The 24440-nt window shown below is 32.1% G+C and overlaps 1 protein-coding gene across 1 annotated transcript in view; it reads left to right on the top strand.

The window, feature by feature from the left end:
• B3GALT1 (beta-1,3-galactosyltransferase 1) overlaps window positions 1–24440 on the top strand; it is a 620917-nt gene that overhangs the window by 218992 nt on the left and 377485 nt on the right. The window contains exon 3 of the mRNA XM_074303205.1: window positions 22438–22467. The gene's annotated coding sequence lies outside the window, so the exon portion shown is untranslated. The remainder of the gene's footprint in view (window positions 1–22437; window positions 22468–24440) is intronic.

Genomic DNA, 24440 nt, shown 5'->3' with positions numbered 1-24440 from the left:
TAAAAAAATATTCTGGGAAAGGGAAATTGAACACAAACATTTCCAACTTTATAACATAATTCAGATTATGCAAACTGAAGTTTCTCAGTGATAGTTTAGGGCATCTTTCTGTATTAGAATGCTTTTGTCTCAAACCCACTTCCTACATACTCCAGTAGAAGACTGTATACTTCTTTAGGACAGGGACTGCTTAATTTTTATCATTGTATCCCCAGAGCCCAGCACAGTGTCTGGCACATAGTAAATACTTACTTAATATTTATTTAATGAATAAACAAATAAATGAGATATCTATTTATAAAAATAATTGTACCCTTTGTAATTATTAACTGCCAATATATGTATATCCGAATCAGGTATTTAAAGAACAAAAATATTATGAAGAATGATGCTTGATTTAATTATGTTTCATAAAGGTATTTTGTAGGTTCTTAAATCAGAATACAATATTTTCTGATAGAAATGAAAAGCCATTTTTTATGCTTTTGGAAAATGCAACATTTTAACATTACTCTTATCCATGAAGTTATTTTTAAGATCCATCATCTTTAATGATATTGTATCAACTAATTAAAATTATACTTAGAACAAATGTGACTAGCAGGAGCAGTAATATTCATCGTGGATTTTCCTAATACACAGCAGGGTTTTTCCCATTTCCCCAAGAACTGCATCTGTAAGACTCAGATACAAATTATACAGTGTTCATTAATGTTCGTGTTAATCAACTATGCTTCAAAAAACAAATGCTTAATTATCTGGAGTAGAAAATACTTCCATGTTGTCCTTATAATTAAGTCAGAGTGTACAAGAATGTCTGAACTGGAAGACATCGAACAGTGTTAGTCAGCTGAGTTTTACTCAATTGGTATCAGCTGATAAACTATGCAATCACACGGAAGCATAAATCCGGGCCCTGAAATGCTCATAAGCAAACAAATTACAGCTTCAAGGATGATGTGCAGCTATTTATTGTTTTGTCTTTACACAATGTAAAAAGTCACTTCCATTATGGTTTATTACTATTGAATATTTATATTGGCTCTTAGTTTTGCTTTTCTACATAAGCTGTCTGCAATTGCTTGTTTTCTTGAGAAAATTAAATCTGTTTGCAGAGCAAGAAAATATAATTCAGTTCAGATAGTAAAGTGGATAGAACACTGGCCCTGAAGTCAAAATGAAACACCTAATTAAAATATGGCTCTAGACACTGATTAACTGTATGACCAGGGGCAATAAATTTAACCTCTCTCAATCTTAGTTTCCTCAGTTGCAAAATGATGATAATAATAACACCTACCTCCTATGTGATTATGAGATAATTATCAAGTATTTTAAAGTACTGTACAAATGCTATCTCCTCCATTCTATTTTTAGTGAAAGATATGAGGTATAATTAACATCTGATTCTATAGCCTCCAGATATTTTGCTATTTTGGAGAGCTGGTCATTCTTGGAAATCCCTCAAGCTTATAAAACTATCTAGGTTGTTCTCAACCAAAAAGTAACTTTTAAGCAAAATGATTAAAGCACAGTCTAGTTTTGAAAATAAATGGAAAACCAATGTTTTATGAACCTACAGAATTTTTATCAGTCCAGTACATGTTTCCAAAAATCTTAGTGATGTAGTATCTGAATGCAGTTTTGAGAGAACCTGCAATGTCCATGGTGTAAAATATATATTTTTTTTAGTTTATAAATGTCTATTGTCTACACCTTGGCTTTTTTTTTAAGGCTCAGTCTTTCAAATATTACCTATGAAATATATGCCATTTTCCCAATTGGAATAGTCTGTCATGTAGTCATATTTTGTAGGAATCTTTCCCTAGAAAACATCCTTGGGTCTTCGTCAGTCACAAAGGGAAAAGAACTAGTTTGGCCTGGAGTTGGATGGTAGAAAGGGAGGAAAAAAGAAAAAGATCCCTGAAATGTAAAAGTTAAAGAAGGGTTCTGACTCAATTCTGACTCAATACCCAATTCTTGCTGTTTCATAGTTTTGTCCTTATCAGCTAGAAAATACTGGCATAACCCAATACTCTAGAATCAAATTTTCCTCCAGGGAATTATAATTCTCTAGTTCTTCTGTAGAATATACACATTAATGACATGCTGCTTGAATTTCTCAGTAGCAACACAGATTACTTATTCGTTTATTTGAAAATCTTTTGAAGTCACAGTAAGTTTGTTTCTGAAAATAATTTTAAACATAGCAAAACATTTAACTGTAATAACTTACAATCTTCACCAATTCCAACAGGTTAGTAGTCTCTTCTAATAATCATGAGCTATTTTTTTCTGAGCTTCTGCATGTTCTTTTACTTCCTACTTTATATATCTCTTATTTTTCATTGATTTCCATTAGAGTAAGAAGAGCAGTGATCCAGAAACAACTCATGAATTGCATTATCTAATTTAATTAAGGTGAGCTGAAAGTTTCTCTCCAGATTCAACAGTCAGCAAACAGACTAAAATGAAACCTTAAAATGGTTTTGCAATGGATGTAAACTCATGCCAGTTACCAGGGTAATCCCCTCTTGGCCATTTTCTTGACATCATTCTTAAACCAAAGTTCCATTGCATTTGGATTTGTCCAACACATTTGTTTCTCTATGATGCTGCAAATTTGCTTCCATCCTCCTGTACAACTTTTTTCCTGTATTATTTTTCAGAATGATTGATGTCAAGTAGATTGTACAGATTAGAGGGAAAAAGGCTAGGAAAGAGAAAACAAGCATGAAGGAAGAACAAATGTTAAGCAATTATTTGACTACTTGACTACTCTTTCTTTGGCTCACAGCTATTCCTGGGCTGTTCCATTTACCTACTGACCAAGCCTATTCATGGACTAGACTCTCTGCCTAATTCCTCTATTTCTGATATGACCTTATATTTCTGTCATAAGACTAATCCAGGGCAATAGTTTAGAAGAATACAGAGGCACTATTGATCAGACTAAGGTATTAGGTCAAAACTAGATAAATATGGGTGAGCAGCTTATTAGAAAGAGTAAGATAATATGTATAAAAGTAGACAGTAAGAAACCTAGAAATCCATAGGAAGCAGAGGAGTAGAAGGCAGAGAAGCAGGAATGCAGACAAGCATTCCAACTGGTAGGAAGCCAAAGACCATCTGGAAAAATCTGGGCAGTAGAGGGATGAGAAAGAATCTAGGGAAGTATTCAAGACACAGAAAGGATGCTATAAGCCGTAAGATTTTTAATACTGAGACAACTTCCTGCTTCAACCCAGGTAAAGATCTTACTGAGACTGTGAACCAATTCTGAAATGCAGCCAAATAGCAATTCAACAATTTGCCATGCCTTAGCAGATTTATACAAAAGCAAAGTGAAAACAGTGATAAAGAGACATTGTCCTGAAAAATTCTCTTCAAAATAGCAGATACCAATCTTTTCAAATAAAGATGATGAAAAGGTGGGATCATTTCTCAGACCAAGGCACGTACACACAGGATGTCTGTTAAAATACTTAATTTCTATCAATAGGATGGCTTTTATCTGGTAACTGATAATATTTGTAGAATCAATATATATATACATATATATATATATATATATATATATACATGTGTTACTTGTATCTTTTTCATGCTAATACATGCACATATTTTATCTTTTTACATAAATTTTGTACTATTCTTAGAAAGGCTTTAATCATTATGATTTTAAGTATTTCTTGTGATAGTAAGTTTTTCCTTGGAAAAAGCATGGGAAGAGCAAAAATATAGCATATCATATCTATAATTTTGTACTAAGAAAATGAGGATTTCTTTGTGTCTGGCTTTAAACTAGTTAAACACTAGTTCAGTCAACTTAATTTGAGTATGTTCATTGAACTCAACTCAATGAATATTTATGAAGCACTCCATTATCAAGTGAGATAATAATTGCAAAATGCTTAGCACAGTGTCTAGAACATAATAGAGGATATATGAACACTTATTCTTTTCCTCCACCACTTAGATGTACCTTACTGTACCGGACATTGAGGAAACAGAGACAAAAATGAAATGGGCTGAGCCATTAGGAAATTGCATTCTAATATGAAGAATAAAACATGGACTTAAATAGAAATAGAGCTGACCTTATGATTGCTATAGTTATCCCCTAGATATTCCCCATATCAATGCAAATCAGCATTTCCTTTCCAATTTATCCTTTGAGAGGATAAGACCAAGACACTAAAAGGCACAGGAAGTTATGCATTTTTTTTCCTTATGAGTAGATATAGTGATAAAAGATAGAATACTAGTATTAGGAACAGAGTAATTCTGTTGGTCTAAAATGTTCAGAGTGTCTAGCCAGGAAACAAGAAATATCTGGCAATGTAGATTGGAATCTGACTTTGGGGAGCTTTAAATGCTAGACTGATAAATATATTTTATTCTGTCTAATACAATACAATTCAATTGAATAGTCCCAGCCAATTTTATTAAATACCTACCATGTATATCATGTGTAGGTGTCGAGATACAGAGATAATTCATAGAGACCAAAAGAAGTCACTGAAGTTTTTTGATTGAGGGAGTGACTTTGTGAGATACCTTAATGAGATCAAAGTGTCAGGATTATTTCCTATGCATTTATAGGTTAGTTTAATGCTGAGGGGAAGGGATAAAACAACTCAGTATTATAAAGATAGACCCTTTGTAGAGTGTGGATGGCTTAAAATGATGATACTCCATGTCTGGCCTACAAACTTGTAACCTACTGATTGTCTTTAACAAATTGTATTTTTTTTTTTTTTTTTTTTTGTGAAGAAAAGACAGTGCATCACCATTTAGATGGTATTTTAACTGAGACATTGGATTGAGATTATTTCCCCTCAAATCCTATAGACTACTTGGAGACCTGTGGGAAAACAGTGCATAAATTACATCTGAGGGACATAAAGTACAATTGAGAAATGAGCTTCCTGATGGAATAGTTATTATTAAAATTATCCTTTAATTGTTGGAATTTTCAATTGAGTAATGCCAACTTGAAAACTTGTCAGTATATATTTATACAAATAGTAAAAAACAACAACAATAACTACTAAGGAAGCAGAGATTGAATATCTTTTCTGATCTTGCTACAGCAGGCAGTATATTGCTAATAAACATGGATATTTTCAGTATATCAGTATCATATTTACCATATGTTTATTACATACTAACCAGCTGTATTTTTCATAAATCTCATTCTAGCTTCATTGAATATATCAAAAAAATTTTAGGCTTTGAGATTTTTATGTAATATTTTAAAATAGCTTTTCCCCAAGTATTCCTAACCCAATTTATTTTCAAGAAAAAATATAATCCACATGTTTATATTTCATTTGCATTTAAGTTATGCAAAATTTATTAGGAAAGATAAATTCAACTATGTGAAATTATCATGTATTTTGTTTTCCAATAAATGTGACTAAATTACTAAGATCAAACAGCACACATACACCTAAGTATTATATAAGGTTGAGATTAAAATGGGGTAGCTAGTGACTAAAATATACACATTGACTTTAAAAATTACAGCTGTAAAGCACTGGGACAAGTCATCAATGTAAACTTCATTCATGAGAAGGAATCCAGAAAGAATTCTGGAAACTATACATTAGTGTTTCATTTCCATTCCAGGTTTCAAAAATAGAATTTATGATAAAAAAAAAGATTACTGAACATTTAAAGAAAATTATTAGGAGAAAAGCAAACCTATTTGATGATACAGACACACACACACACACACACTTTCTCTCTCTCTCTCTACACACACTTTCTCTCTCTCTCTCTCTCTCTCTCTCTCTGTCTCTGTCTCTGTCTCTGTCTCTGTCTCTCTCTCTTTTTCTTTCTCAAGGTTACTTCTCCCCAACCTTTCTATATTGCCTTCCTTATCGTTTCAACAATATTGATTGATAATTTATCTTTACTATTATTAGTAGAATAATAATAGTAGTTCACATTTATATGTTTTTTTAATAAATCATGTTTATCACAATAACCTTTTATAGTAGGAAAAAAATGATCATGATTATTTCCATTTTGTAGTTGAGAAAATTTTGGCAAAGCAATGTTAAATAATTTTCCCATTGCCTCATAGCTTTGAGCTGAAGTCTGAGCTCATATCTACTGATTTCAAGCTCTACTCTTTGAGCTCTACTCTATGACTGTGAATGGACATTCTATCATAGGTTAAGCAGTTTGCTGTAAAAACTGTAATTGAAATTGGTATTAACAGACTTTTTCAGGTTTTGAAATTTATTAGTTATTTGTTCTCTATGAATTTTTATTTGCTCATTTCTCCTTCTATTTTTTGATTCAGACTTGCAGTTTCATTCAGAATAATAATAATAGTTAGCATTTATCTAGTCCCTCAAGGTTTATAAAACATTTTACATATATTATATCATTTGATTTTCACAACAACCCTGGGAGAAAGGTGCTAAGAGCTTCTCAGTTTCCTAAGCAGAGGCTGACCAGTCTTTTCTTCATCGCATATAAGGAAATTAATAATTATTAGATTGATTGCTATATAAATGTATTGTGAGAGTCAACATTTTAAAAAATGATTTTTATCAAAAATACTTCAATGGATCCATTACCTCAGTAATGTGGGTTTTCCTTCCTATAATACAGATTAGGCACTGGAGTTGTAGTCAGCAAGAGTTCAATTCAAATTCTACCTTAGACAATTAATTGCTGTGTGATCCAGGAAAATTCAACTAACTCCACTCATACTGAAATTCCTCATTTGTCAAATGGGGTTAGTAATGGTATCTGCCTCTGAAGAGTACTATGAGGATCAAATGAGGTAACTCATAAAAATTGTGAAAACCTTAGGATACTTTATAAATACTAGTTTTATTAAACTATTGAATATTTATAATAATAAACTAATTTTATTTATCAAATAATAAACTATTTTATTAAACTATTGAATAAATCCTTTTTTGGACAGCTAGGAAGCACAGTGAATAGCGTATTAGGCCTAGAGTAAGTAAGATAAATCCTGAGTTTAAATATGGCCTCAGACATTTACCAGCTGTGTGACCTTGTGCAAGTCCATTTACCTCAGTTTTCTCATCTGTGAAATGATCTAGAGAAGGAAATGGCAAACCCTCCAATATCTTTGTCAAAAAATCTCCATGGATAGTAAGGTCCACCAGGTAATGAAGAGTTGAACACAAAGGAACAAAAAACCACCACCAACAAAAACAGTTAAAGGAAATAAAATTATTTTACCATGACTATAGATAAAAATGGTATTCCTTTTCTCAATTAGATGTCCCTCCATCATATGCTGCTTTTAGTTTTACTTTATATTCGGGGGAATACAGATTTTCTACTATCTTTTGTCAATCATAGTTGATCATCAAATAGTATAGCTAATACTGGGTACAATGTTTTACTGGTTCTGTTCATTTCATTTTATATCACTTTTATAAAAGTCTTTTCTGGTTGTCTTTCTCTTTACATAATTTTGCTATCAACTGGAACTATGCCCAAAGGACTATCAAACTCTGCATTTCCTTTGATCCATGAATGTCTCTATTAGGTCTGTATCCCAAAGAAATGATAAAAGGAAAAGGACTTACAGTTGCAAAAATGTTTGTAGCAACCCTTTTTGTAGTGGCAAGGAACTGGTAATTGAGTGGATGCCCATCAGTTGAGGAATGGATGAATAAATTATAGTATACAAATGTAATGGAATATTATTATTCTATCAAAATGATAAGTGGGCTGATTTCAGAAAAACTTGGAAATACATGAACTGATACTAAGTGAAGTGAATAGAATCAAAAGAACACTATACACAGCAACAACAGAATTATACATATGATCACCAATTATTATGGATTTGGCTCTTTTCAATGGTGAGATGATTCAAGGCAATTCCAATAGACTTATTATGGGAAGAGCCATTAATCATCCAGAATGAACTATGGAGATTGAATGTGGATCAAAGATCCCAAAGATGCCTAAGATAAGGGAGGGAGAAAAATTTGGAACACAAGAGTTTTGCAAAGGTGAATGTTGAAAACTATTCTGGCATATATTTGGAAAAGTAAAAAACTATTAATTTTTTTAATTGCTAGCTTTACATGGGGATTAAATGGAAGATCAACATGAGTGAGTGAACATTGTTGGGTAATTTATTTTATTTTTAAGTTAAAGTATAGTTTCTCAGCTTTGCTTCTCCTTTTAAAAATATGCAGGTGTGATCAAAATAATTTATTACCAAAGTAATAAAGCACTAACAATGAACCTTTCTATAGTTATCTAGTGCACACCTAAAACTCTATTTTTTTCTTGTATTATAAACAGAAGCTTTCCACTTTGGCAGGATTTTATATAGCTTGAGGTCCAATGCTATCTCCTACCAATAATAAAGCATTGGAAAGAATGTTACTGTAGTCTTTCTTTTGAAACAATGAAATTGCTCATTTTAATTTTGAAGATCTCTGTAGATGAGTTCAAAACTCCTTCAGCAGACCAAATGGGTAATATTAAAATAAAAGTCTCCCCAAATTGAATCACAATGCCTCACTACAAGTTAAATTCATTTTTTTTTCTTTTTGTTGAAGAGACAAATTACAAACTATTGGCCAATGTCCTTTTAACAATTTTTGTTTGTTTTGCATTGTATCTATAGATCACAAGACTGAATATAAACAGTATTGGCAAGGCATATAGGTCTGAAATTAGAAGACCAGAGTTCAATTATCATCTTTACTCTTATTTGAAGTCACTTTACCTATCTTAGTTTTAATGTCCATGTATGTAAAATAAAAGAATCGAGCCAGGGTCTATTCAAGTTCTAAATGTTTAACCTCAAATCCTGTAAAATACTTGTTGAAAACAACTGATTAAATAATAGAGTTTTTCTTTTTGGCTAATTTTCCCTGGTTTCTAGTGAAAACTGGATGTTTTTTGTATACAGTATACAGTATATAGTATACAACTTATACTTCCAACTGTAAGATTCTGATTCTGATGAATGTTTTATCACAAAATCCTTTTCTGAGTTTAATCATCTTTGTTTATCTTTAAATCCTTTAAATCTATTTTTGTCACATCTCTTTCAAAATGCAGACATTATGTTGAAAGTTATTAAAGGCCTAATGCGGACTATAGAATAATTAGTTCCCAATTCTTGTCATTCTACTATTGCACTTATATATCATAAGATATGTGGCATACATCACTTATCATATGCTTTTCAAAACAATAGCATTACAATGATTCATGCTTACTTTGTAGGTTGGTAATCAGTAGGGTATAGAGTGTTTGTGTAGATATGGGGTGTGTGCGTGTGTGCGCGCGCGCGCGTGTGTGTGTGTATTAATATGGTATGAGATAAAGAGAGAGGAATGGGAAAAAGTATAAAATATGATATGAAGAAATGATATGGAGATAAATTGCTCATTTCACAGCATCACCATCGTTTTTAAAAACATATAGAGGAGATTGGGGCCTCTTAATAAGATGTAAAACCTTTTATGTTTTATCCATGGTACCTTAAACTGGTCTAAGGAGGTATCATTTAGTGTAAGTGTTTTGATCCAGATTTAGCTAGAAACAGAAGCAGAGTAAATTTTGAGCTTAGGTATCTGAGAAATATAATCATAGCTGTATAAATATATGTATATAGATGTGTGTATAAGTGTATGAGAAACACATGTGAGAATCAATTACACACACACACACACACACACACACACACACAGCCTTATAGTAACAGGGATTATGTACCTACCTATTTGCAGAATAATATACTTAAGATTATTGTAATGAGCTAGATATAACATCATAATGCTGCAGCAGGATGGACTAAGTTGAAGTATATAATAAAGACAAGATGACCCATGAAAGCCAGACTATAAGTCAATAAACATTTATTAAGTGCTTACTTATAGAACAGCTATATGACTCAGTATATAAAGCACTATGCCTAGAATCAGGAAGATCTGAGTTCAAATTCAGCTTCAGACACTGACACCCTTGTCAAATGATTTAACCTCTGATTGTTTTAATGCACTAGAGAAGTAAATGACAAACTACCCAGTATCTTTGCCAAGAAAAGTCCATGGGCAATGTAGTCCCTGGGTTAGCAAAGTATCATTCACAACTGAACAATAACTAATGTTCTAATCATGGTACTAAACACTAGAGTTTAAAAAAAAAGAGTGAAAAGATAATTCTTGCCCTCAAGAAGCTTACAATCGAAGCAAGCAAATGTGTACAAACAAGCTATATACAGAATGAATAGAAAATAATTTAAGAAGTCAGACAATAGAATTGAGATTTCAGAAAAGTCTTCTTGTAGAAGATAGGATTTTAGCTGGGACTTGAAAGTAGCTGAAGAAGTTATCAGACAGTGATGTAGAGGAAAAATATTCCAGTTATGGGAGACAGTCCAAGAAAATACCCACAGCCATTTATTTGTTTTCAGTATGCTTCATTTTTGTCTGCTCAGGGAAACTATGATACTCTCTTTTTACCTTATCATCTGTCTTTATTTTTCTTTTCTATTCTCTTCTCTTCTCTTGTCCTTGATTTTCTTCTCTTCTTCTTTACTTCTTCCTTCTTTTCTCTTTGCTTTTTTCCAGTTCTGGTGCCTCAGGACACCCCTTTTCTAGAGACTTCCCCAACAATATTTGCTGATTAACCAGGCATTTTATTTTCTTGTTTAGTACAGTGCTCTTAATTCTGGATTTAATTGGAATCTGAGGTTAAGTCCAAATGCTGCCATTTGCTTACCCTGGGTGTCTAACTTAGAACAAATCCCCTTAAATTCTCTTGGTCTCAGTTTCTTCATCAGGAAAATGAGGGAGGTGAACTAAATAACCTCTAAGATTCCTTTTACGTATAATCCATAAAGTGCCTATGAAAAAGAATGATTATCATTGAAAATGACACAGAAACACAATGGCTTTAATGACATTACTATAAACTATATTGGTTGGGGTAATAGTTATAGCTTATATATTTTTATGGCTATGAGATATGAACAAAAATCCTTTGTTACAACAAAATATCCTTAGGAAAAACATTCTTTTCTTCATTCACAAGTAATGCATAGATTTGAAAATCTAAGCGGTGTCAAAGTGGATTTTTAAAAATTTTTTATCTAAAATCAGTTACTGATCTAGCCATACCAGTGCCATGTAACTCTGTGTGTGTGTTTATGTGTGTGTGTGTGTTTATGTGTGTGTGTGTGTATGTGTGTGTATGTGTGTGTGTATGTGCTTTATGTAAACCTGCAATCAGTTGGGATGCATTCTGTAAAGGTGTGATTCTTTGTCTCACACTCCCTTTCCATCTCACCTACTCTCACAGTGAATAATAATAACACATTCCCACTTACTTTCACACACAATCCCATTCTCTTGAACAATGAATTTAAATAACTATGTATATATTTTAGCTTAGTTGTGTTGTTTTATATGGAGAAAGATGAAACAAATATTAGCTCTGACCAGGTGGGAATAATGAGTTCATATAGAGTGTATCCAAAGTCTTAGTGTTGTTTTAAACTTTTTAAGGATAAACTTGTATATGTGTGTATTCAGAGGGAGAATAAGTGTCTCTCTCTTGTCCAGACTGGAAGTACAACAGCCCTTCACATCTAGCCCCACCAGTAAATAATGGGGAAGTTTTAACCTGTTCCTCTATTTCCCTGGTCAGTTTGCCAATTCAGCTTGTTAATCTTCTAAACTTAAACCTGATATAAGATTTTTGAGATGTCATTTTGCTTTATTATTGCTGTTTGGTTTTGATTTTTTTGATTGTTTGTTTTTTGAGTAAAATAAGCAGACACAGGAGAAATTGAACTGTTAAAAGTTGTTTGAGAGGGGCAGCTAGTTGGTATAATGGATAGAGCACCAGTCCTGAAGTCAGGAGGAACTTAGTTCAAATCTGGTCTCAGACACTTAATACTTCCTGGTTGTGTGACCCTGGGCAAGTCACTTAACCCCAATTGCCTCAGCAAAAAAAAAAAAAAAAAGTTGTAGAAGAATAACAGAATCTTAGGGTTGGGGGTCATCTAGTTCCCAGCTTCTTAAACTGTTGCTCATAATCTCATATGGGGTCTTCTAACTGAATGTGGAGATATTGATTCTGATTCATTCATAGTAAATGTTTGATTTATGTATCAATTTTATATTCTTATATACCAGAATTGCTTAAAAATTTCTCAGGCAAAAAGGGATTACAGGTAGAAAAAGCTTAAGAAACCTTCATAGTCCAATTCCTAAAAGAATCTTTGTAACCATACTTTCTAATATACCTTGTAACCCTCTTTAAGGAATGGGAAACCTGCTTACTGCACAGGCAGCCTAGTCCCTATTGGATAGTACTGATAGTTAAAATGTTTTTCTTTATATTTACCAGGAACTTGTTTCTCTGTTGCTTCCATTAGTTGCTCCTATTGGTATTCTATGAGACCAATATAAGGAGACAGGTATAAGGTCTATTTTTTTTCTGTTTTACCAGAAAGGCTTTAGAAAAGTCTTACGTGTCATGGGTTTATTTTTAAAAAATTTTTGTTGAAGAAATATTTTGGTTTTTGGTTGAGTAGAGCCATAGGAACCTAAAGTTATCAGGAATATAAAAAGAAACAAAGGCAAGGGAGAGGGGGCAGAAAGAAATACTAACCCAAATCGGAAGAAAGTGGTAGCAGTCCTAATGTAGAAAATACCTTGAGACCCTTTTAGGATCAGACAATTACAGTGATACATGTTCTGGCTAACTTTTGTGTTCAAAACAAAAATTCCTGGCAGCCAGATTTTCTTTGCCCATTCAAGATGAAAATAAACAGGTAGCCTTAGAGAAAGTTGCATTCTAGATAAAGTTCCTCTTAGTGTTTTTCATGCCATCATTTCCTTTAGCCTCTTTTTTGTAACTCTTTTTTCCACTCTCTTTATGCTCTGTCATTTCTCTGAAAAGACAAAAATTATGCCAGTCTAAGTCAATATCGAATGTCAATAATTAAAAAAAAGATTGATGTATTCCATATTGACCTGCTGGATTAGTGAGGGTAAATGAAGGGAAAGGGAAAGCCTAGAGAAGGTGAAAATAACACTCCAAAATCAGTCTCCACTCTCAAGGAGTTTACAAAGTCTAAAGTGAAGACAACATTATATACCAAAAGAAGATATATATCTATAAGAAATGATAAGCAGACTGATTTCAGAAAAGCTTGGATTTACACAAACTGGTGCTAAATAGAGAAGAATCAGGAGATCATTCTACACAGCAACAGAAAGATTATGTGATGATCAATTTTGATACCCTTGGCTCTTTTCCACAATCAGGTGATTCAAGGCAGTTCCAATATACTTGACATGGAAAGTACCATCTACATTCAGAGAAAACTATTGGAGACTGAATGTGGATCAAAGCATATTTTCACCTTTTTGTCACTGCTGTTATTTGTTTGCATGTTTTTTTTTTCACATTTTTTTTCCTTTTGTTCTGATTTTTCTTGTGCAGCGTGACAAATAAAAGATGTTTAGAAGAATTGCACATATAGAATTGCTTGCTGTCTGGGAAGGGAAATGGAAGAAAGAGGGAAAAAAATTTGAAACACAAGATTTTGCAAAGGTGAATGTTGTAAACTATCTTTGCATACATTTGGAAAATGAAATACTATGTTTTTTTAAAAAAGATCCAGGACAAATTGGAGGTAATCTCAAAGGGAAGGCACTAAGATCAAAAAGAATCAGAAAAAGATTCTTACAGAAAATGTGGGACTTTAGCTGAGTCTTGAAGTAACTCAGGAAGACAAGGAGGTATAGATGGGGAAAGGAGAGCATTCCAGGGATAAGGGACAGCCAGTGAAAATGAACATAGTTAAGAGATGGAGTATCTTGTTCAAGGAACAGTAAAGAGGTCAGTGTCATTAGATAGGAGAAATATGTAAAAGTATTGAAAAATCAAGAAGGTGGGGCAGCTAAGTGGCATAGTGGATAGAGTACCAGCCCTGAAGTCAGGAGGATCTGAGTTCAAATTTGACCTCAGACACGTAATACTTCCTAACTGTGTGACCCTAGGCAAGTCTTAACCCCAAATGCCTCAGAAAAAAAAAAAAAGAAGAAGAAGAAAGAAAAATCAAGATTACAGGTTATAAAGAGTTTTAAAAGGAAAAACATAAAACATATCTGATGCTGGAGGGAATGGAAAGTAACTGGATTTGATTAAATGGAGGTACATGGGGATTTACATAGCTAGACCTGTGCTTAAGGGAGATCACTCTGACAACTGAATTGAGGATGAATTATAGAGAGAACTGTATCAGAAAAAGCAACCAATAGGGAATTGTAACAGTCCAGACACTGTCAAGAGCTAGAGATCTCACAAAGATAGAGCAGAACTAATGGTCAAATAATTAAACACCATGGACATTATGCCTACTGAAAGAGTATTGTGAATGTTACCTTTCATACTTACTCAAAGGGTACTTGAACCTAGAAATCACTTGAATTATACATTATTACCTGCATAGAGTGTCCAATGAGAACTGAAGTTTATAATAATTGATCTAAATATAGAAGAATATAAATGCCATTTCATCTAATAGTTAAAGACACTGTGGTGGAAATTAATGATAAATGAATGCAGTTCAGTGAAAGTAATGTAAAGTAGGTTAATCTTCTCAAGCTCATGCAAGTGATGTCAGCCTCTGGTCTTTCCTCTAAGGTGCAAACATGATTTGAATGTCAAAAAGGAATTTTAATAGAACATCAGCCTTCCTTTTCTCTTTAATAGGATTTGGACAAAAAAGAAGTTAACTTTAAAACTTTCAAAAATGTTTGTAATCCAGTACAAAAGTAGGCAAATGAGGCCTCCAAGGACATTCACTCACAAATTCATCAAGGCAAATATTTGTGGTATTCAAAAAGAGCACAGGTATGCATAACAGCCAACTGTGATGCAAATCATTATTCATCATTCAAGCTAAGTCCAAGGGAATGCATTATTCTGCAAAAAGGGGTCACCTTTTTCAGCAGAGTGATGCGTTCTTAACCTTACCTGAAGAAAAAAGATCATGATTTATAGTCCTAATGATATGTTTCATGAGAAAAAGGGACAGGGTTGATTATTCAGTCTGACATTGCAAAATAAGGCAAGGTTACCTGTAGATCAAATAAACAAGCTGTATTCTAATTATACTGAAACCAGAATGACACATTTGTAGCCTTTATAGCTACATAAATGTAACCAAACTGGCCTTTATTTTTCCATTCTACAAGGTCTGAGCTTTAGAGATAAATGAGAAAAGTGGAAGACAAACTAAAAAAGATATGCCCTGGTCTTCACATAATAACATTAATGAGTGGAAACAGAACCATATGAAACTTAAATATTTTTGAGAACATTTATTATTTTCTTAATTCTCAGTTAATGATGATCAAATAAATGAAATCTTTATTCCCCAAAAGAACTCATTGCCTATTAGAGGAAAGGAAACAATGATGGTTGGATCCCTTGCTTCAAATTTGTTTTACAGTAGACCATTGTACAGTAGTACAATGGAACCCATTCAACCCAACTCTTCTAAATCTTATATAGAGAAGAATTATTTCCTCTGTGTGATTCTGTAATAGTGGAACATTATTTTGGTAGTATATTTATGACCAAAGGAAAAACACATCTTTAAATTATCCTAATTTTCCATTTCCAAAATTGTCCTCTATGAGGAAATAAGAGATTCCCTATGCCTAACCTGGAAACAGAGTAGATAGGAATTTTCAGGGTTGGTACTCAATACCTAACTTACCCTGTTTCCTATTTGTTATATAAAATAGATATAATAATATCCAGAATACCTACTAAATGGAATTTTGTAAGATTTAAATGACATAATGCACATAAAGTATTTAGCAACTATTAAAGTACTAGATAAATGTAAACTACTGTTATTTTTTACTTACAATTGGATATAAAAGTCAAAGTTGATCATTTTATTAAACTATATTTTAGATGATTTTTAAATGATTTTTGTTTAAACAATTTGTTACCCAAATTTCTTTTATATGTCTCTTGTTACACCCCACTATTACAAAAATCATTTATATGATCCATTTCACTCCTATATAGTTATAGTCATTACAGCCATGAACCCTTTTGCCATCAGTAGATGTGAAAGGTAATTTCTTCTTGCTCCTCTCATTTATTTATGATGCAACCTTTCATATCTCGGTCGCATAGCTGTTTGGAGATTATCTTAGTATGTGGTGTAGGGTGTTGGTCTAAATATAATTTCTTTCATACTAGGGTCCAATTTTCCTAGCAGTTTTTTGTAAACACTGAGACCTTGCCCTCAGTAAGTAGTTTATTGAGTGTTTGTTGAGTGTTTGTTGAACATTATGCTGTTGTGCTTGTTTCCTTTTTTATATAATCTGTTTCAATGATGTAATTTCCATTTTTAAAGTGTTACCAAATTGTTTAATATTATTGCTTTAAAATATCTTTTGATATCTGATACTGATAAGCTTCCTTCTTTCCTATTTTTCACACATTACTCTTGAAATTCTTGACCTTTTGTTTCCTATATGAATTAACTTTTTTCTACCTCTATAATTCCTTTAGTAATTTGATTGACACAATACTATCAATTAAATTAATTTAAAGAGCATCATCATTTTTATTATATAAGCTCAGTTTATCTATATAGGCTTTTATAACAGATTTTTTCTATCCATAATCCATTACTGTTTCTCTAATTATTTAGGCCTATCTTATTTCTGCAAGAAAAAGTGCTTCACATATGGATTAGTTTTTAAGTATATCTTACTAAATATAATTCCAAATATTTTATAGCTACTATGGGAATTTTGAATAAAATTCCTACTGTGGTTTATAGGTAATATGCAGAAATGCTAATGATTTTGTGATTTATTTATTTTCTATCCTGCAACTTTCATAAAATTATTTTTTCAATTAGTTCTTAGTTGACTACCTTGAATTCTCTATGTATACTATCATATTCTATGCAAAAAGCAGTGATTTTATTTCATTCTTGCTTGCACTTATTTCCACATTTTTTCTTGCCTTGTTGTTATAGCTAACATTCTAATATTATGTTAAATAGTAGTAGTGTTAATGGATATTCCTGCCTTAACTTTGTCTGATTTTAAAGGTCTCTAACATTATTCAATCACATTAAAAAAACCACTCTTGGATTTAGATAAATATTATTTGATACATTCAGGAAAGGTCTATTTATTATTATAATTTCTAGAGTTTTTAATTTAAAAAGTTGTTGGAGTTTGTCAAAATACTAGGCAGCATCTGTTGATTTCATCATATAGTTTTTATTTTTATTTATTATTTTATTTTTGCTCATATTAAACCAAGCCTGCATTTCTGTTATACACCCAATCTGGTGACAGTGTTTAGCCTTTATAAGATGTAGTTGTAACCTCTTTGCTAATATCTTATTTATAATTACGGTGCCAATATTCATTAGCAATTTTGCTCTATAAATGTCTTTTTTTTTTTTTCTTTCCCTGGGTTTGGTATTAAAACTATATTTTTACAATAACAACAAAAATGAGAGGATGTCTTCTAATTTTTATTATTGCAAATAGCTTATGTAGTTAATTTTTCTTTAAATGCTTGGTAGAATTTATATTGTAAATACTTCTAGTCCTAGAGGTTTTTAATTCCTCCTTTGAGAATTCATTTAGAGTTTCTTCAATTTATTTTTTATGGTATTGATTCATTAAAACAGTCTATCTCTTTTGTTAATGAATATTTTATTTTTTGAAGTATTTATCTATACTTTTTAAAGTAAAATGTTTTTTAGAGAGAGGAAACAAATTTTTCATATCAAAAGCAAAATCAATTAAAAAGAAAATAAAGAAATTATCAGTTTTGTTAGCATGTAATTGGTCAAAAAGGTTTCAGATAATGTTCTTTATTCTCTCTTCAAATGTCTTGGTTTCTTCTTTTTCTTTTTCTTTCTTCTTTTTTTTTTTTTTTTTTTTTTTTTTTTTTTCCTGAGGCTGGGGTTAAGTGACTTGCCCAGGGTCACACAGCTAGGAAGTATTAAGTATCTGAGACCAGATTTGAACTCCGGTCCTCCTGATTTCAGGGCTGGTGCTCTATCCACTGCGCCACCTAGCTGCCCCAATTTCTTCTTTGTCACCTATGAAATGAAAATTTTGGATTTTTTCTCTTTAAGAAGGTGGTCATATATTTATTTGCCCATTTTATTAATTTCTCCTCCTAAAGAACTATGTAACTAAGTTAAGAATTGATAGTGATTCATTATCCATATTATCTTAGCATCATTTAATTTTACTGCTTATCTCTTTATCATGTTTTTATTTTTGTAATTTTATCTGAAATAATGATTGCTTCCCTTTCTTTTTTGTTCAATTGAAGCATAATAAAGTCAACACCAATCCCTCTTTTTAACATTATGTCAATTTCTGTGTTTCTAATAAATAACATATTGGGAGATGTCTACTTTCTGATCCACCCTGCTATCCTCATTTGATTTATGGATCAAATATTCATTAAAATTTATGATTTTGAACTGTATTATTTTCTTTGATACTGTCCTCTTCCCTCTTTGCTTCCATCTTTTTCAAATAATTGGTTTAAAAAAAGGAAGATTGCTTGAACCTACATCCTTTCCTTTGAAGCTCTTTTATTTCCCTCATTTCTCTTCCTTTCCTATTAATTTACCCTGTACATTTCTCCTTCCAACACATGTTTTCATTTTTCTTAAGGCAATTCCATTTCCTATCCTGCCCTTCATCTTTGACTCCCAACACATCTCTCTCTCTCTCTCTCTCTCTCTCTCTCTCTCTCTCTCTCTCTCTCTCTCTCTCTCTCTCTCTCTCTCTCTCTCTCTCTCTCTCTCTCTCTCTCTCTCTCTCTCTCTCTCTCTCTCTCTCTCTCTCTCTCTCTCTCTCTCTCCCTCTCTCTCTCTCTCTCTCTCTCTCTCTCTCTCTCTCTCTCTCTCTCTCTCTCTCTCTCTCTCATATGTCTCAATGAAACCAACGAAAAAATAAAATTCTAAACATGTCCTGTGGGGTTCCAAGTTTTTATCATTAGAAAATTTATTTAGCAAAGAAGCTGTAAATATTGGATAGAATTCTATTTGGTAAAATTATTAATGAAACAATAATGCTTACACCATTGATTTTATGAACTAATATGACCAAATTTATTTTAAAATAATGATAAAAGAATAAAATCAATTTTGATCAAAGATTGCCCAGGCACATTCAGACAGCAGAACTTAAATTTAATGAGCCTACTGAAGTTTTTTGAAGATATTATTGTCATGAAGAGGAAGGTTATTTATTGTATTATGACTGTTATATACTCCTGAGATTAATGAATGAGAAATATGACAAATCTTAGTGTATGCAGAAAGCAAAAGTTGTATAAAATATTAAAAATAAGACAAAAGCCAGGTTTATATAAATAATCTTTTTCAAAAGAAAAAATGGGAAGAAAATGACCTCAGGGGTTTAAAAATATCTAGCTACATAGAATCATTTAAGTGTCTCATATTAGAAGAAGGTACAAATTGTAAATAGACATTGATTTCTATATAGAATTTAGATGACAATTTTCCTTCCACTATTAAAAAGATATTTTGTAAAAGAGTAATCATATGTTGTTTCTGGTATCAGATGTTTTCTTTACAAAATAGTAATGATCTTCAAACTGCAAGTCCAGAGACCTGAATAATAAATTTGATTAGGAACTTTGTAAAGGAACTTCACATCTATTCTTCTGCAGAGCACTACATTTTGTAAAGTGTGAATATTACATGGTCTTTTACTCCTCCTAGGTATAAAAGAAAAATGTTTTTAAAATTTAAAAGATTTGAAAACACTACATTTATAAATAAATATTATTTGCAAGACACTATTTTAACCACTGAGGGTGATAGAAATTAAAAAGAGATAGATGTTGCCCTCAAGGAGACTACAACAGGAAAGTAGCATGGTATGATGGACAGATTTGGAGTCAGCATGAGTTCAAATTCTACCTTTTATATTTCCTATCTGAGTAACAGGACTTTATTGAGTCTTGGTTTCCTCATGTGTAAAATGAGGAGGATTTCCTTTGATAGTCTCTGAAGTCTCTGCCAGTTTTAAATCAATCATCTTCAATTATTAATATAATAGTTCTCATTTATACAGTGCCTCATAAGACACTTTACATATGTTTTGTTACTTCCTCTTCACAATAGTCCTATGAAGTTAATAGTCCATTATTTTATAAATGAGGGCATGATTTTATAAATAGTGTACTTTATAAATGAGAGAGTGAGATGAATTCAAAATACTTCATTCTGTTTGCTACTTGCTGGGGAAATAATAGAAAATGGTAAATTGAAAGTAGAAAACTAAAAAAGTTGATCCACAGCCTTTGCCAAAGGCATCCAAGTAATACTGAAAAAGGTCTCAGGTGTTTCCAAGGTTTTAGATATCACTATTCTTGTGTCATATCTATGGCTTAGATTACATAAAAACTTGTGCAAGGACACATGTTTTAATGAAACACATACATAATGGCAAGCTTACCAAGGAAAAAAAGACATCTTACACAGATAAGGCATATTGCTCTTCCATGAAAATGTCTTTTGATCTTAAGATCATATATTTAAAACTCTAATGGAACTTCAACCTCTTCATTTTGCAATTGATAAAACTAAGTCTGAGAGATTTTAGGTACTTTACAAAGTTACATGGGTATTAAATAAAAGGCAAGTACTTTTCCAAAGTCATAGAAGTACCTTATATGACATTAACCTGGATCTATTGACTCTAAATCCAACATTATTTTTGCTGCACTGTGTTTGACTCTCTTCCTAAAAAAATAAACAGCTCCATAATAACAATAAAAATGGATCAGCCTAAAAATCAGAAGTTTATCAGTTCTTGTCCTCCCTACTTTTATTTTTATCATTAGAACTGGACAGAGCTTGGTATAGTTATCAGTTCCTTATTAATGCCACTATTTGCTATCTCCAGAGCATAAATAAGCTGCCTAGACTTTTTTTATTGTGATAAGATAACCTAACTTAGATAAGCTATATTTATTGTATTGCCATTTTGGTTCATTATTGGGATGTGGTCATTGGTCATTTTTGTGGATAGCCCACAGTGATCTCTTGCTTTATGAACTCTTAGAAAACTTGTAAGTCCAACACATATTAGGATAATCATATATTCCCTCTTATAGTTACTTAGTAGTTTACTTAAAGGGACTTATCTCTGCAATTAGGTTCACATTACTGGAGCACAAATACCAGACATCATAACTCTTTGGATATGACACCATGCCTCACAGTATACCAAATTCTGATTCTGACTGTAGTCCTAAACCCAATTTCCTCCAATTCTAAACCTAATCCCTTAAATTTACTATTTAGTAAGTACTAAATAAACATCAAGCCATTGTATTTTATGCCATTTCATATATGCTACCATTTTAGCTACAACTGAGACAAATATAGTGCCTGTCTTCTAGGCACTCACTTTTTTTATTGCAACAAAACTATCACTTTATTATTTTTTATCTCCTGTCAATGCTAGAACACGTAATTATTTTCACAGGAGCTAACAAATGTACCAATAAGAAGTATGAGTACACCTTGAGTCAGATTCTTTCATTACATAAAAAAAGGATTGTATTCTGTTATTTGGGACTCTGGTGATATACATTTAATGAATCCCTTCCATCCATCAGGGGATATAGACTACTCCAGAGATATATTTTGTTTTGTCCTAGAGCATTCCTATTGTGTATATTTGAATACACCAGTGGAATTTCAGCCCCAAATATCAGTGACTTAAAATAAAGTCAATATTACACTTTATGTATTATCTCAGATTTAAATAAAAAATTTTTCCCAAGAATAAATAGAAATAATTCCAATAGCTAACAAGGTGAGTCCCTAATCATTGAACCTGGCAAAAATGTACACTAAATAATCAGTGCCCCATTAAAAAACATTTTACTTTTCTAGATTTTGCTTTGAAATTCTCAGCTATAAGCAGCAGTATGTCAGCTCTTTGGTTACCCATTTTGGTATTACCTTTAATAATCTACTTTGATATTGTCTCAATTATTTTTATTCTACAACATAAATTTCCTAGTCTTCCTTTTTTTTCTCTATACTCTTATCTAGTATGGGATTTGGAAGGTAATAGATGGTATAAGCATGGTAATCACAAATTACATAGTATTTTCATATTGCATGTTATATGTGTGGTGATATATACATGTTTGTGTCTATATCTATATATGTAGATATAGATATATATCTTTCTGGTGAAAGATTAGATATTTTAATGGAAATGAATATTTTAACATATTTGTATTTAATTATTTCAGTAGAAAGTGGTAGGTTTGGTCTTATGTTGAGAATATTACTAAAACTCAGAACATCTATTTTCCTTGCAGGAATACCTGATGACAGTTTGACTACCAAAGGTAAATATACTATATTTGCTTCTTTTCCAATGATAGGCTATGTATTTCAAACTCAGAAGATAGATCTGAGAAAACATATCTAAGATCTTCAAAGGTCAAGTGTCTTCCATCAGCAGTAGGAATTATTTCAGAAATTTAGAGCATGTAGACTAAATTTCTGAGTCTTTTTGTGAGAAAGGCTTGCTTTTCATTCCTTTGAAGACTTAAAGTCAACTGAAAGAGAAGAAAGTGTGCTGACAATGAAATCCCTGAGATGAGTAGGATTCAAGGAACTGTTGGCAATTACATTATTGTATGGCTGAGAATCTTGGCAAACCACAGAGAATGGGACAGTGATGATTTACATATTGAGAGTTATAACAAATTGGATTTGAGATCTACTAGTGAATCCTAAGTTCCTACTGCCTGGGGAATAATTAATTAAACTAGTTTATTCTGTACTTAGACTATAATTTGAATACTGAATATGACTTTTTATTAGCATTCAAGTGTAATCTCTCATCAGATCTATCAGATATAAGTAAATCTGTTCTTAAATAAATCTGTGTTACTGTCCATGGTCCTGGAATTCACTGTGTAACTGCCATTTTCTCCACATTACTTTATAGTTTGCAGACATAGCTTAAATATATGATTAGTTTCAGCCTTGGATAAAGAAAAGATTGATCTGATGAAAAAGGGGGAAAAAATCTAAGATAGACATTAAAGAAAGTTCCACCTTGCCAGGTAAGTTGTCCATTGATCTCACTAGATAGTTAAATCAAGTTCTAATTGACACTATATGTGAAGACTGCATTAGCATTCTGGATACCTTAGAATCAGCTGGAGTCAGGATAAGCAAAGTCCTTGGTCTTTATTCTTGGTCTTTAAGGGTAGAAGTGAAGGGACTGGACACAGGATCTCCATGACTTTCTTTCTCCTCATCTATTGCCAAAGTGACTCTGGCTTGTCTTACTCTACCCCCTAATCCCTCCTACAATTATCAGTATACACCAAAAGATTGAGCCAGCACAGAGTAGTGGGAAGGGCCATTTTCCAAGCATATGCTAATAGAGGATTGTCCAATCAGTAATTAGCCTTAAGTGCTCTGTTGTCCAACCCTAGTGCATCAACTCAGAGTTTCAGATCTTTACAACTATACATAAATTTTCCTGAACCTGTTCATATGGAATGTTGTTATTCAATTAAGTATCAAAAATCTTAGTTGTTTTGCTGAACATTTGCCTCCCACTAATGCTTTTGTTGACATTTTAACCTTCTATTGATTTGTATCATATGCAAACTGAAATGCCTACAATTCTCAGTTTTCTCTACAGCAATTAATTAGAGAAACATTCTTTTTATCTGTAAGGAAGATATTGGGAAATGTGTCTATAACCATTCTTCTGAACTGGTGTTGAAAGGAAGGAAATGATTCCATACAATGGAATCCAGGTAGTGTGACGTTTAGGAGAAGATCCCCTTGAGGTCAGAGAAAGTGAGATACAAGAATGAATTAGATGAAAGGTCCCCTCAAGACATTAATTTCCTCATTAGTGCTGCTTAAGTCTAGTTAGCACATAGTCAAGTGCTTTGGAAAGATAGAAGAATATAATGATTAAGCAAAATGAAAGGCTGCCTTTACCTCTGAGGTTAGTAACTACAGTGACTAGTGGCAATATAATATTTCTAGAAAAATTTTAGAAATTTCTAGAAAAAAAATAGAGAAAATTTCTAAAGAAACCAAAAAAAAAAGAATTTCTAGGCAAAAAAGAACATGTAGGATCTCATAGTTGGAAAGAATCTTAGTACTAAATAGCTCTTCAAATAATTGAGTACAAAATTTATTTTCACACCCTTTTCCTACCCTGGCCACTGACAAATTTTTTTAATGCAGATTAAAAATTCCAAAACTCTTCTATTTGGTCTGTATATGCCTTATCACTCTAAGATTACTCTCTGTTGATTCAGATCTTCATTAGGAAAAACATTTG

The sequence above is a fragment of the Sminthopsis crassicaudata genome, chromosome 3, assembly GCF_048593235.1.
Source record: "Sminthopsis crassicaudata isolate SCR6 chromosome 3, ASM4859323v1, whole genome shotgun sequence".
In the NCBI taxonomy this organism is placed as follows: domain Eukaryota; kingdom Metazoa; phylum Chordata; class Mammalia; order Dasyuromorphia; family Dasyuridae; genus Sminthopsis; species Sminthopsis crassicaudata.
The sequence above is the reverse complement of the archived record's forward strand: the minus strand, read 5'-3'. Positions and strand labels throughout refer to the sequence as shown.